The sequence below is a fragment of the Haemaphysalis longicornis genome, unplaced genomic scaffold (genome assembly GCF_048455015.1).
Source record: "Haemaphysalis longicornis isolate Haplotype H1 unplaced genomic scaffold, Haemaphysalis longicornis Haplotype H1 scaffold_7, whole genome shotgun sequence".
NCBI lineage: Eukaryota > Metazoa > Arthropoda > Arachnida > Ixodida > Ixodidae > Haemaphysalis > Haemaphysalis longicornis.
In genome coordinates, this window is record NW_027526422.1 from 174,367,882 (window position 1) to 174,383,017 (window position 15,136).

Here is a 15,136-nt window from a genome sequence, read left to right on the forward strand (position 1 = left end):
AAATACGAAAACTTGGATATGTTATCTGGCCTAAAAGAAGACCGCCACAAAACTAATGATATTTTTGAAACACACATGAAAATACACTAGCTAATACCTTCCGCGAAGTTTGAGACTGTATTTTCTGCTATCGGACTGCCAGAGACGCAAAATCGTCGTCCGTTTACACTCCGGCGTATATGGAGTACACAGAAACATAAAGAGCCAAATTTCGGGTCATCTTGAACGCATGAACAAGAAACTTAACAAACTTTTCTCATTGTGAGAAATTACCTGATTCTCTAGTTTTTGAAAAAAAAACGTATATGCTTTAAGTACGCCTCGGCGAGCGGTACTCCGTATGAACTCTGCATGGCCAAAATGCGGTGCACGTGGAACGTTTCTGTGGGGGGCACTGCAGGAAGAGTTCCCAAAGAAAATGTCACAGAAAGAAGATCAATAAAAGTCTAACAATGATTCGAAGTACAACCGACAGATTGAAACTAAAACATCATCAACATTTTTGTTTTACGTGGATTTGCGCGTACAGAGGTAATATGTAAATTCTTGATTGCTAAATAGTCCACTCCAAATGGAATTGAAAAAAAAACAGACGTTCAACATTGAAGTTAAAAGCATATCTCGAACCACGTGTGACTTCGGCGATTGCCGCATTTTAATTGTACCCACGGCTACGTTTCCACTTTATAGCCCTTCCCAGGTCCACACTACGCAACGTAGTACGTCACGTACCACGAACGGTTATCGGGAGTGATATCGCAGTAAGCTGCTTAAAACTCTATCTCCTGTATATCGTCACGGACAAAGTTTTGGGCGATAGCAGCCTTTATTGTGGTTGTCAGCAGCAAAGAAATAGAATGATGCAGCGAATACGTTAGGCTATATTAACGCCACCAGTGCCTGCTGTTGTGAAATATTGCATCCAGAGCCTCAAGCTAGAACATGACAGTGACACTTTGACACGTTACATTGGTGAATTTTATTTTTATTGATTTACCCGCGTTTCTGGTTCTTTTTGATTAAATCCTCATGAACGCATTTCCCCCCGAACATTGAGTCGTCTCCAACGCACTTGCATTTAGGGTGGGCTGTACACGCCGCGGATATCATCGCATCTGGGTTACACTGAAAAAAAAAGAAAAAACAAAACAACTGCAGGTTGTAACAGGTAGCAGCTTCAAACTCTCACTTGAAGAAAAATACCAAAGTTCGAAATACATGTCGTGTATTCCGGCTACCCACCTTCTTAAACTCTCAGTGTTCGCGATTTCTCTCTGTATGCATATACTTTTTGTTTGGCCAAGAAAGGGCTGGGACGTTTCATAGGGTGCGGTAATGAATTGTTTATGATGGATTTCCTTAGCCGGGTGTATTGGCTCGATATTTATTTTACAGCCCACGTGCGTTTTTCCTGTGCGGTAGTTGCATGGTAACTTTATTATCTAAGCAAAATTTGCAACTGTAAGTGCACGATATGAACACGTACGCCATTAAAATTTTGTTAGACTGCTGTGTTAGCAGAGATTTAGGGATTCCATGGTAGGACTGTCACCCTCCGCAGTAATGAAGAGTTCACCAGAGAAGTTAAATGTTTCCAAATTAGGAGCTCGTCTCTTGCGAAATTGAATTTAGAGTTTCCGTTCAGTTACTGTTAAGTTAACAGAATTTGAGAGTTTTTTCAGTTTGTAGAGTCAATTGAGACGTCATTTAAAATCAGGGGCTGTCGACATTTCTCATCAGAAAGTAAAAGAGGATTTATTTGAGAAAACGCACCAAAAAATCAGATATGCCAATCTAAAAAACTCTTTCGACTGCGGGACAGCAGCGCTGCATAAGCGTTGCATCTTTGAGCCTTTCTGACAAGGATTTTTTTTCTTAGCGGGTAATCTGTGATACTTTCTTGTTTGCATGTTGTTCGATTTTATGCATTGTCGCGAACTTTATCTTTAGTCATGTACGAAGCGATAAGCATCACTTGTTGAGTTCTGCCCATGCGGAGCTTTTGTTTGGGGTAGGGTCTTGTTTTCTTCATAAAATTCAATTGTTAGTCCAGCATCGTCCTGTATCTTTCTTTCCTTGTTGTCTCCGTCTTCTTGGCTGGTTTTTAATCAGATAAACCAAGCATAGTGCGCGCAGTACCAAAAGCAGTACGCATCACTATTTTTATGTTTACATGCGCTTTCGTAACTTCCACTGTTTGTCCCACCATTCTTATTGCTTTAAAAAAAATGTGCCCTAAATGTAAGCACAAATAGTTCGTTGTGCAAGTTTATAAGCTCAGACTAATTTGCGTTTGCTTTTGCCAGCCTCCGCCAATCGCATAGAAGTCTGGTATGACATCATAGGTTCTGTTTCGGTAAATGAGCGAGTGGGTCACATGGCCATTCCCTTTTTTCCTAGTGATATAGCTTATTTGAGCGAAGTTAACGTTAAAAGTGGTGTCAGTATGACTCCAACGAGGCCCTCTTTTGAATGAACCAAACTTGTGTTTTTTTCTTCATGGCTCCTTTAGGCTCTTTTCGCTGTTTTCGCGAATATGTAAGAGATGACTAAAATAATTTCTCGGCCCAAATTTTTTACCTATCGCAACTGCCATCATTTGCCAGTGACATGAATTTTGGCCGAGTAGCAGTGCGTCAAGTAAATGGCATTAGGTCCAACAAAAGACACTCCAACGTAATGACATTATATTTTCCGTGTGGCAGGGGTATTATCCGAGATTAGACTACTACTGGGCCATTTGGGGACGAGAGCATGGCTGTGTCGCAGGGAATCATTAATACTTTCGGTTTTGTGGAGGGGGTGAATGTCTAGAGGCGTACGTGAAGTGACATTTGCTTATTTCCAAGGAGTTAGTCCCGTCTAGGCTGGACAGAGTGTAATGTCTAGGGTGATTTGGTTAAAAAATGTGAAGGATACAATGTAAAGTCTATAATTTTCAGATTACTTCCTGGTGGTTTTTAATCTAGGACACAAGCTACGGACCCAAGCCTTAACTCCTAGATTGGTTGGGTTATTAGAGCAGTTAACTACTCTAAAGTGATGATCAAATGACAAAGTCAAGCCAAAGTGACGGCTGGCAGGTTTATGTAGGCGTGTGTCGCACCATATGCAGCGTTTGCTTATTTCTATATTGTACATGTGTGTTAAAAACAGGCAATATACATAAAAAAACCGCATTGCTGATTTGTCTGGCGCACTAGGAATATTGTTCTGGAAATCGCAGGTTTAAATCCATAACAGGCAGGTTTGTCATTTGAAGTTGATTTATTTTCTTTTAGGCAATGTTTTCTACACTGAATTCGCCATTTTTGCGCTCTAACATTGCTCTCCACGAGCGAGTTCGCAGAACGGGTACAGACTGACCCTGACGCGCTGTCGAGTTCTCGTTGGCGTGTTCTCGTAATCACCGACTGCTTGCGGCCACAGTCAAAAATGGCACAACCCTTGGCCTGGTGGGAATACGCCTCTTACGAAACAGGTACGAGCCAGGCAAGCTGCAAAGCTGGGGAAACGCGCATGGCGTTTGAGCGTCTCCCGTGATACGGAGAGAATTCATCCACTAACTACGACTCAGCTAGTGATTGCTACGATTTCAAGCGGTGCTGGCAGGCTGATCGACGCATTGTACAGCTGAGAGCATGGCAGAAACGCCGCATGCCGATTGCTTAGACACCGCAAATGCCCAGTCAACGATAACGTCACATGCCAAGCATGTTGTTTCAAAGCACGGAAACCGAAACTGATTTGGAATATAATCTTGGACATCGTCCAATCACAGTAGAGTTTGTGTGAACGTCAGTGCTTTAGTTGGTGCGGCCACCGCAGACTGCACATGGTTGTTTTTCTTTTTTCTGTGGGATAAAATTAACACCGCCTTATTGACCGGATAAATGGTCACAAGTGTGTTTATTTGTGCCAGTCTAGGCAGTGCAAGCAAAAACAGGAGCTGGAGAAATGCACTGCGCGGACTTTTGAGGGAGGTAACTGCTCCACACTGTATTTTCAGAGCGAACGGTTAGGTCAAACAACGAATACAGAGCCTGAACAACGAGAAACCATTACAAACAAAATCTACATCATTTTCCGACATGGCAGTTTTTATAACACAGCAGGGGCTTACACTCCTTCGGACAAAGGTGCGAAATCGTGCAAAAGAAGGCGAGAACTTTTCTACGGCTGTGGTGCTTGTTGAAACAAAAAATGACTGCTGGTCTAATTGCCCGAACCAGAAGTTCCTGAAAAAAAACGCTATTGCACTGCCACCGTCAGATTTTTAATACGTCTTAGTTCCTCCCTTTGTGAAGGGGGAATCCTTCCCGCAACTTCCTCAAAACCCCCTCTGTAATTGTCCAAGCGTGGAATGGTGAACTCGTGCGAGAATATGGATTCTTCTACCTGAATGAAGTTGGCAAACCTGAAGAACCCCTGCTAATTGCTTCTGACCAACTTAAGGAAACAGCGAAGCCTGACTGTGGCAAAAGAGAACTGTATTTTGGTTTACTTTTTTTTCACGGAAATAACATCACCAGAATCGTAGTGCACGGAAAATAAAACAGGGACAGCTACACTCAGGCACAAGACCGGTGGGCGAACAACGCCATCCGACTAAGACCACAAGAATTATCGCAACAGAGCCAAATTGTCATGAGTTGCCCGAGATTGTGTTCCGTATTTTTTTCCGACCAAAGGTTGACACCGTTTGTTCTGGCGCAACTCAGGTTAGCGACCGTTGGCGCATCTTAAACTGAGACCCCGCCTTTAGCCCAGCTAGAAGCCGAAGATAAGCCATGTCTAGAAGACAAATCATGACTGTAAAACAGAATGTTTAGATGCCGATTTCCTGTTTATTCACCGAATTTATACCGGGTGAGTGTGAAACAACTGCCAAATAGTTTTTGCTGACGAAGAATTCAGCGGCCCCTGGGCGTATAGAGTCACCAGAGCCACGTGCCCTGGTACACCGTCATCAGAACGATTAGCTCCTTAAAGCTAACAAATAATCGACCCGGAGACGTACGCAGACCTCCAGGACCTGCTACGCAAAGCGCGATAACTCGACAAGTAAAATGCACGCTTATACTTCTCGAATGGAAACTGGCTGTGGTCAAGGCGCCACATCAGGTAATTGCACAAGACGAGATCGGTTGTGGGCCACTCGGACAGTCGGTACATAAACACGACAACGCTAGAGACTACATTTGAAACGCTTGAAGATGTCGAAGAAGAATCAACAAACGTCGTCCACCACCGTATAGTTCAGTTCGAAACCCATGCCAGCAGCATTGCGCCTCCAAGCAAACTGCACCGCCTGGAAGCACTCAACAATTACACCCCCGTATTTGCATATACAGTATATCCACTTTACGGTATATTTACAGTATATCCACGCTCAAGGCGAAACTGCGCCAAAGCATTTACGTGCCTGAGGCGGGTCAATAGCAGCGCATTAGAGCATGCCGCGACCAGGAGCCCCAGCTTCGGTTTGGTTTTTGGACGAACTGCTAGACTGGCTGCGCCAACAATGTCTCTACGCGACGGTCCTGACGGAGCGGAAGTAGCGCCTCCAACGGGCGAACGTAAACGAGACAAGGCCACCTTAGCGATATTCGTCAAGCTGCCATCTATTTTGGAATCCGCGTGCCGTTCATGGTAATACTTTCTTGTGTCTCATGGTTCTGCGGCGAAAGTGTGTTGTATCTCGTGACGCGTCCAGTCCTTGTTGTTGCGTACAAATAATGATTATTAAGTGTTCCGTCATGTGACTAATAAAACACAACAGATAAAGTTGCCGATGGGTTGACATTCTCAGCAATTCAGACCGCAATGCATAAAATTGTGTGCCCGCTACGAAGAGGCTGACTGAAACCGGCCATGAATGCACAACTGCTGCTAAAACGTTTAACAATTACCATGGTAACTAAATTCCATACGTTTGAATCATTTAATCACAATTATGTCGAACCTTTTGTCTCGTAAGGCGACTGTTTCTTTATAAATCATACATATATATTTAAAAACTCCATGTAAAAACCTGCATCTCCTACTTACCACCTGACTCTTGCACAGGGATTCTTTTGAGGCTCTGTCCAACCAGCTGCGGAAGAAGAAAAAAGAGATTTTTTAGTTTGGTAAGTCTAACATCAGTAAAGAAGCTTATGCTCTTAAGTACCCGTACTTTATCCAATAAAAACACTACATATTTTTTGTTAATGGGCGTTCAATAAACTGCATAAACGGGCTTCTCAGCAGACCTTTTTCAGTGTTAGGTAATCACGGCTGTCTACCCAATTTACTCGATTGTAACGCGACCACGACTGTAACGCGAGGGGTGACATTTCATTGCATACCGAAAGATAAACTAAAGCCGCGAAGGAAACGAGATGAGTAGATATTATCTCCTTAAACAACCACAACAGTACTCACGTACAGCCAGCAAAAACATAGAAAAACGCTTTTATTTTTCAAATACTGTGACCAGACGCCCGCCTGTCACGCTTTCAGCTTCGTTCACTAGATGGCCATCTGTCAAGCGAAGTCGCTTGTGTTGAGCTGTATCATTTCAGCAGTGACCGCCATAATGCACTTGCGCTGTACCGTGCCAAAATCAGCAGCACGCTTCTCCGATTCGACGTGGCGGCCGTAGCGAGGCCCAAAAAAACTTTTCGGCCAGTTTCGCACGTGAAAAGGCGGTAATTAGGATGCCGCTATACGCGGATGGTCGATACGTTGAGTCTTCGGGCAGAAGCTTTACTGGCTATTTTTTGAGAAATTAAAATAACGAGTCTTTTGCAACAGGCGTTGTGCTGAGAGCAACACCTTGCCAGTGCGAAGGGAACCGAAGACGAGTCGACAAACGTGAGGGCAACGGAAACCGCCGACGCCTCTACAGCGTACTACTCAAAAGCAAGGGCAAAGCGCTGCGAATGCCGTGCAATCTGTCACTACCACCACCGAAAAAAAGAGAAAACGAAGAGCGCCAGTCTGGGCTTGCACAGGTTTAAAATGGCTTTAGATCATGGGATCCACATGTTGGCAACATCGATCGCGAAATGGCCAGAACTGTAGGTGTCAATAATAATGGGGTGCTTCATTGTACTTTTTAGGCAAATTTAATTTCGGTATTCTATTGTAACGCGATGGTACTTTAGGTTGCAAAAATTAAGAAAAACCTCGCGTTACAAGCCAGTAAGTACGCTAGTTTAAATTTCATATATAGATACCAATTTAACACCCAGGTACTGTATAAAGAGTAGTAGTTTTTGTAAATACGTTTGTGTTCTCTACGGCTATATTATCCGTGCGACAGCTGTTGTTCACTAAAATGGTTATTTAAAAATCCTCATTATATACAAGCGCGCTTATTTATTCGTCCCCCACTGAGGCAGCTTGCCGCCAGAGGGCAGTGAACGCAGACCCCAGGCTCAGTCACAGAAAACCAAAGATGCAATACGCCGTACGCAACACAAAGCCTGGGGCTTTTAAACATGCTCGGTGATAAGTGAGCAGGCATGACAAAAGAAGTCAGCGCTCATACCTAGATATAAATGGCCCATACATTATACAATAGCAAAGAATACATGCTCAGGCGAGTGGATAACATCGCAGAGATGAAAAGTGCATACAGTAGCTGTCAGATTTTAGCTGGAATTGCAGTGACATATTCAATAGTTATGTAGTCAGATTTTATTTGAGGAAAGCGTTCAAATGTGATCGGCCTTGATTGCTTCTTGGTATTATCAGATTGGAGGTACTTAAAAATAAATGGTTTTGGTTTGTGGTGTGGTTGCGACAGGAACACCCCATAATCTTTCTATTCCCGAGGTAAGACAGGCACAACCGCTCCCCCAGTAAAATTTCGTAGCAGCAAAGAAAGAGGAAATACGGCGTCATCAAATTTTTGCGTTCTCCTGGGGACAAGAAAACGCCTGAGGCTTCTGAGATGCTGCATGGAGTAGCCTCCATTGTAAAGGAAAATATCTAGGACACGTAAGCGATCTTGGGAAGGCGAAGGTATTACTACGGAATGGTGAATGGATCTGCCAATATTATGTGCTAGCTATGTTTTAGAGCGGCTGTACGCAGTTCTTTACGCAGCAAAAAGTGGCGCGTTTCTTCTTTTTTCGGCATTGTTCTTAAGCTGCGATCGTGCTTTCTTACAAGTCACCGCCTTTGTGATGTTGGGGTAATATTTTTGTTAATGCCATTTTCGCTCCATCGTTGCTTGTGAGCATAATGTAATAAATACTCCCCTCAAAGCGGTTTTTGGTCGTTTCTTGCCAGAATATAGAAATACCTTTTTTCGGCCCAAGATTTAAATAATTTATTATCAGCGCGTTTCCCGGTCCCGCTGTATTGAACTGTTTAACTTCAGTCTCCTGTCCCTCCCGTCGCCAAGCATATGCACATCTTCATCAACCGAGGCCGGCGCAAGGCCCGCGTCCGATTCCTCGAAAAACACTATGGCATGGATCATAACACCCCCTATACCTACATCGCCCAGTCCTCCACTAGCCACAGCACCACCATCGCATTCCACAATAACGAGGGCTGGATCCCCACGGCGGCCTCATACCGCCACATTCCCGCGCTCACCTCCAAATACCTCGCCATCGCCCACGCTGCCCTTACCTACTGCCACACACCCTACCTGACTATCATCAATGATTCGCAGCAAGCCTGCCTCGCAGGGTGAGGCAGGCTTCAACCTTTACCGCCAACCTTCAACCTTCACCTCCTTCAACGCGTCCCTGAATAAATTGACCCCTCCATTGTCTGGACCCCCGGCCACTCCGGCCTGACAGGGAATGGGCAGGCCCACGCCGCAGACTGCGCACTCATTACCCGGGAACTTTAAGCACCTCGACCAAGCGACTACCCCACCAACAAACCAGCGGCCATGACACGTCTCGACCCCCCGTATAACTCTATCCCCTCCCACTACACCAACTCCCGATGGCGATACACGCCCCCTTCCCTCGCCGCAAACAAGCCTAGCTCTAATGTCGACGACCGACGAAAACCTACTACAACCACATCATCCTATCCCACATTTTCTCTTCTCTCGTCCCACCTGACTGCCCACATTATCACTTGCCTCTAAACTCCTATCGCCTCGGCTTCTTTGGCCGCCGAAACCCACATCCCACCCCTCCTTTTTCCCTGAACAGTGGGAGTCCGAGCTGACCAGTTCCGCTCCAGAGTATGAGGTCGCCATGGTGCTTTGCGACCTGGAGGCAGCCAGCAAAAGAGGCATCCTGGACTCACGAGGCTAAGCACACCCTTGTATCGCTTCCGTTTAAGCTCAATAAACGTCTTACTATACATCCATTCGAACAAGATATACTCTCGTGTGTCCGCAACATTCTGCTTTCTAGATGGACGAACTTTTTCTTCAAGCAGCGCACCAAAACTTTGTCTGTTAGGACAAGCCTCCACAAGTGCCATATGTTCTTGTCTACCGTAAGCTGGCGCCTTTGCGATGCACTGCTTAAGAAATTGTACGAATGTCATACCCTTGTACGATGTCTTCCGAAGAACCCGTAAGAAGGGCTTCGTCTTCGCACCGCATAGTGTAAGGCCCATTTTATTACCAGGGGATGGTTTGCCATACCTCTTTCTTTCGACTCGCTTTCATATTTTATGAAAAGAGCGCGTGGTGAATACACACGTGCAGCGGACAGTTTTTAACACAGTACACTCCCGTCAAAGATATGATACGACCTAATGACTCTGCTCCTTACTGGCATCCCCTGCCGTGGAGATGCGCGTAGACGGTTCCTTTTGATATTGTTGTAATTTTTCCATTTACGTTGCATGAAACCCGTCGTTATATGTGCCTAAAAGCAAGTATTTATAGATATAGTAATCACTCTCTCTTGATGTCCAATAAATACTTCATTACAACAGAAAAATAGGGTGAGGAAACAAAAGCGCGTACTAAGCCTTGTGTGCTCGTCTGGCATTTTGTGGGACTCTGCGTTAAATCCCTCTCAGCGTCGATTGTACCCAAGCTTTTGTTTCTCACCTTATCAAATACCTCGTTCAAGGCAGGTTACCGAGGCAATGTGGCTTAATTTCCATCATTCATTGACCCATGTTTTATCGTTTTTGCAATCAGACATTCGGTGTGCTGTCTGACAACGGCGTAGAATTCTAAACAAGCGTAGCATTGTTTTCGAAATCAAACTGGCTTTATTAGCGCCAGATCGAGCGTCGAAGTCGTTCATGGTTGGCCCGGTGGATGAGCTCACGTACTAGCAGGTTAAGACCCCACATAAGGAACTTATTTGTGGCTTCTTTGACGTGCTAGTATATCTATGGTAAAGTCGCCTTAAAATGCTCCGAGTGGCTTTGTCGCTGTGTGGTAAGACGCCGAGTTGGCCAATCAACTTGATGAAAATAACTAGTTGTAAATGACAGGCGGTTCGTCTATTTACGATATTATTCGCGTTACCTTATAAGCAGATGAATGGCCTCATTGTTCGAGAAAGTGCGGCAACAATGACTGCTACAAGGAGACCTTCTAAAGCTACGCCATTTTTCATAACCTTGCATGCATACTCTACCATTTTCACACAATGGTGCATTTTCATACTCATTGCACTGCAGAATATTTAAGGTGGTATATGCAGCTTTTGTTCTTACGGAAAATGATTTTTGTTTTTTCCAAAACAACTTCATGACAACAAGAGATTATGTTTGGGCCATGAGGTAAGATATCACGAGCGCCGCGAATGAGAGGTTAGTGGTCACAAGCCCCAGCAAAGCAACTGTCCTTTTGTTTATGCCACTAAAAAGTAAGCCACACTTAACAACACCCTCGTAATTACCTAACAGCGCAACCTAGCAAACTTCGGATTCAGTGCATTTTCCGGAAAGTGGATTTACATGGCAGCTTTGCCCCTCTGGAAAAAACTTTTAAAACTCTTCAAAAGTTGTGCCAGTAACGTCATTTAAAAACGTGGGAGAATACTGAGATGGACTTCTAATCTTTGAAGCCAACATTAGTGGTGTCACAACTTTTTTTGTAAGGAAACACCCTCGCGAATTACTAAAAGGTATTCTGAAATCGCAGGTACATATCTTTGGCAGTGCGTGGATGCGCTCTTCTATATGTATGGATATGTCACGGAGGTTTAAGTGTATTTTGCTTACTACTAATTTTTGTGACACGCAGTCGATCAAGAAGGGTATAAATAGATTAGCCGAGAAAAAACATGTGTGCATTTGCCTTGTTTGATTAGCCTAAGTACGAAGTAGTGCCAAATGAAGATCTGAGGTGGCAATAATCGCAGAAGAACACAACCAATTTAGCAGTCGCAAAAACGGCGGCACCTATACTGCAAAGAGCACTGTTAAACAAAAACTAATGCACAATTGACAAACCCGTGAAACCCACTATTTTAGAATATTTACAACCTGGAATTAAGCGTGAAGGTATAAGAAAGCCGAAATGAGATTCTTCCTGAAGCCTGCCAGGAAATCTGTGCTTGTAAACCTGAGACCAATCCGCTTATCGTGCGTGGAAAAACGATTTCAAAGGTGTGAAACACACGGCTCAGCAAAGTACTCGCAACTGGCTTGAAGTTCACAATAATTCGGATTTAGGTGATACATGTAACCCGAAAACATCCGGCTGCGAGTATACAAACATGTCTAGGAGGCGTATATCCGAAAACATCGCTGCACAGGGCTCCCAAGTAAGATGTGTGATGTAATTTTGCACCCTCGGAGAACACTCCGTCACTAGTAGTTTTCTTCGAGTTTCCGGTGCATGAGGGAATCGCGTCTGCGTTGGCTCCCGTTGAAGGTTCGTTGCGAAGTGTTGTCATCTAGTCATGGCCAGATGAGTCGCATACAGTAGGCTTCGCACTCTGCAGCTGTCTTCATGTTCAGTCCTCTTTCGAGGGATGCACCAGTGCGTTGGGGTAGTGGGAGCGTGGCGTTGGTATTAGTCTTTTATGCGTCGTTGCGTCGTTGAGGCAGTGTTTGTTTTCTCGCCATAATGAAACTTTAAGTCCAGAATAGGCTGGTGTTGATATCCCCACCACAACGAGAAGTACTGTTTTCCGCAAAGTCTGAATTGCAGCGGCCGCACGGGTATTTGCTTAACTACGGGAACGTTTCCAGCAGAAAGCCGTTCACTTGGGCGGGTCTAGAGGAGGAACTTGTGGATGTAATACCAGCGCTGGCTGCTTAAGGTGCGCACATCGCCCGCAAAAATGCCTCGCACTCCGAATTCACAGTCGCAGTCCAAGCCAGTGCTACAAGTGCGGGGGCACCACCCACCCGTCGACTGAGCATCCCAAAAATTGTAATTTACAACAATCACAGTTTCAGGATGAGCTCTTGGTTCAACCAGATCCTAAGGCGGAAAGTGCACAAACGCGTGTACTGTCGGAGAGGCTGGCGAGCGTGTCTAAAAAGCACCCAGAACTACCTACGGTTCAGGGATCTTGTGACAACAAAATTCTCAGCAAAGTTTCGTATTCAGGGAGACAAACTTAACAAGGGAGAGCAGGGTCCTAGATGACCTTGTCAAACCGGATATATTGATACCGCTCGCAGTAGCGTTCAGGAGCCGAGTGACTGCCACGCTGGTCCCTCTTGCGCTGGCGTTGCTAGTGGACAACACGTCACCGGCGATAGCAGCAGGGATCAACGGACATATTCATATTTAATGCGCCTTGACCGAAGAACTGGCGGCGTAAACCGATGGTCTACAGTTCACTCAGGTCTGCCAGGTGTTTCAGGCCGCGGCCCAGAGGCCACTAGCTTCGGAAGAGCAGCCCGCTGCAGACATTAGGAGCGCTGCGTAAGCGCAGGCGATGAGTGAGAAGACGAGAACCCTCAACGGACATATGCTGGCGGCAGGGAGAGATGACTCAGCCACTGCAATAATGTCACGCTCACGTCGGTCCCCAGTGGCCGAGACGTGGAGGCAGAGCCTAGGGGTCGGGGCAGGCAACCTCATGAGAAAACCTGGATCGGGTAGAGGGAGACGCAGACGAGAAATCACCCAAAACCGGGTGTTGGAAAATTAAGACGCTCTCGGCCGCTCAGAGTAACTACCCGACGCTTGCGAAGGTACCGGGGTATGCGGCAGTGACAAAGGGTAGAATGTTCTTGGAGGGCGGCATTCTTTTTACGCAAATCAACTGTGGGAGGATCCGATGAGGCAGGTCGGGGTGCCATAGGACAGCCAGAGAGTAGTTTTGCCCATTGCGCATGAATTCTCATGGGGCGACCATTTTGGCGCCTGGCACACGATGACCCGAATTAAGTATAGCTTTTACTAGCTGGCCATGCAGGCCACGCTAACACGGCTCTGGGCGTCCTACCAAGGTTTTCCGTTTTGAGCTAACAAGCGCTCGGCATGCCGCGTTCCTATCACCCCGCTCACACGGCCGGAGTGGTTCCATTGCGTCAACCTGGACATAACAGAGCCCATAGAACCAGCATGCGCTAGAGGGCAGAAATACGCTCTGTGCCTCATAGACCTCCAAATCCACTGCCCAGAAGTGGTGTGCCTACGAACGATAACGGCGAGGGAAACTTGTGACGCCCTGGTGCTTATATTAAGCCGATCGGGCGTTCCGGAACGCATTTTGTGTGACCAGAGAAGGAACTTCAGCGAAGCAATAACGCCAGAGTTGCTCCAAAGTGGGGGATGCGGTGGCTGCTCCTCGCGTTTCCCGACCCCTGACGATCCGGAGAGTGGAACAGTGTTCTTAAAACTGAAAGCATTTTAACCATTGCGACACATTTGCAACGTCACAGCTATGGGTGTACCAGGATGTACCCCATACGACAACCGCCATGCCTCCTTTTAAACTTTTACACGGCCGCACGCCTTGCGAAACGCTGGAACTTCTTAGAGCTAGCTGGACTCGACAAGTGGAAGTCCGGAAAATCTAAGCGAAAGGGCAGCGGTATTTTTTAGAGCTGGAAGCCTACTTACACAAGGCAGCAGGAGAGGTGAAGGTTGTGGTTTGTCACAATCAAAGTACGTATGCTGCCTCTTACAACAGCAAAGCAAGAGCGAATAAGTTTGACGGAGGCCAGGTAGCCACGTTTCTTTCATTTCTTTCTTTCCCATTATTGCCATGACAATTACAACTCCTTCAAGGTCAGAATGGCGGCAGTGTTGCTGCGGTGATAACCGTAATAATTTTTCCCAGGCTGACCAGGGGAGAATATGGCGCGAACACCGGAATAAGGCCGGATGCTTGGTTGAAGGTTAAGAGACCGCCTCCTGGCCACTTTGTTCAGCGATGTTGGGATAATCACAGTGGCGACTGGTGATAGTGAAGGCGGGACCCGCCTCCTGGCCACGTAGGTCAGCGATGTTGGGATGATCACGGTGGCGACTGGTGATAGTGAAGGCGGGACTAAGAGGAGCAGCTGCCTTAAGAGCACCATGCTTTCTTTAGTGCTGTCTCGGGGTGTCTGCAACCAGTAATCGCTGAAATGATCGAGGCTGCAGTGGTGCAACCACGAGAGCTAGACGGAGGAATCGGGCGCAACGTCCACCACTTGACAGGCGGAGTTCCGAGATGCGGAAGGGCCACTTTTATTTAAAGCTGCGCGCAGGCCACCGAAGGAATGAAACTGGGAGGATCGTGATAATTATTATAAGATAGTGACGATTGGCGTAAATGCTACGAAGTAACAGAGATTGACCGCGCTGTCTTCCCACTGGTAATGACCACAATTATGTTACCATGCATAAATATCAAAGCAACACACTCTCCATGCCAACAATATTGTTACACAAAATGTCAGGGCTGCTTCACTGTACGGGCAAATCCTCCTCGCCAGCTGCACGGCCGATGAAGAAGGGAACGAAGCGCTTCTTTTGGGCGGAATCGATGTTTGCTGCACGCTCTCCGGTGAACCACCGCCATTACGGTGAATAAACCCCACTTTGCCTCTTACTCGCCTGCTTATCCCCGTAACAGTCTTTGTGGAGGATCGGGGTAGTCCCAGCGGACAACGGCGTCACTGGATCTTCGTCGAAGCCGTCGCGTAGCTGGCCTCTCGCCCCTCCGAGAAGACATGGCCCCTCCGACTCAAGGCAACTCTTCGGTGACACCTCCCAACAGCTGGCAGCAGCCACGAGAGCCGCGGAAGT

At 46.3% G+C, this 15,136-nt stretch overlaps 1 long non-coding RNA gene and 1 pseudogene across 1 annotated transcript in view; one reads left to right on the plus strand and one right to left on the minus strand.

Annotated features, from left to right (window-relative positions):
• Positions 1–969: 969 nt before the first annotated feature.
• The window catches only part of LOC144145541 (uncharacterized), a 57,403-nt gene continuing 43,236 nt past the window's right edge, over positions 970–15,136 (minus strand). Inside the window, exons 2-3 of the long non-coding RNA XR_013317522.1 lie at positions 6,052–6,097; positions 970–1,125 (exon numbers count right to left, since the gene is read on the minus strand). This is a non-coding gene — a long non-coding RNA (uncharacterized LOC144145541). The remainder of the gene's footprint in view (positions 1,126–6,051; positions 6,098–15,136) is intronic.
• The window catches only part of LOC144144841 (uncharacterized), a 30,030-nt pseudogene continuing 23,295 nt past the window's right edge, over positions 8,402–15,136 (plus strand).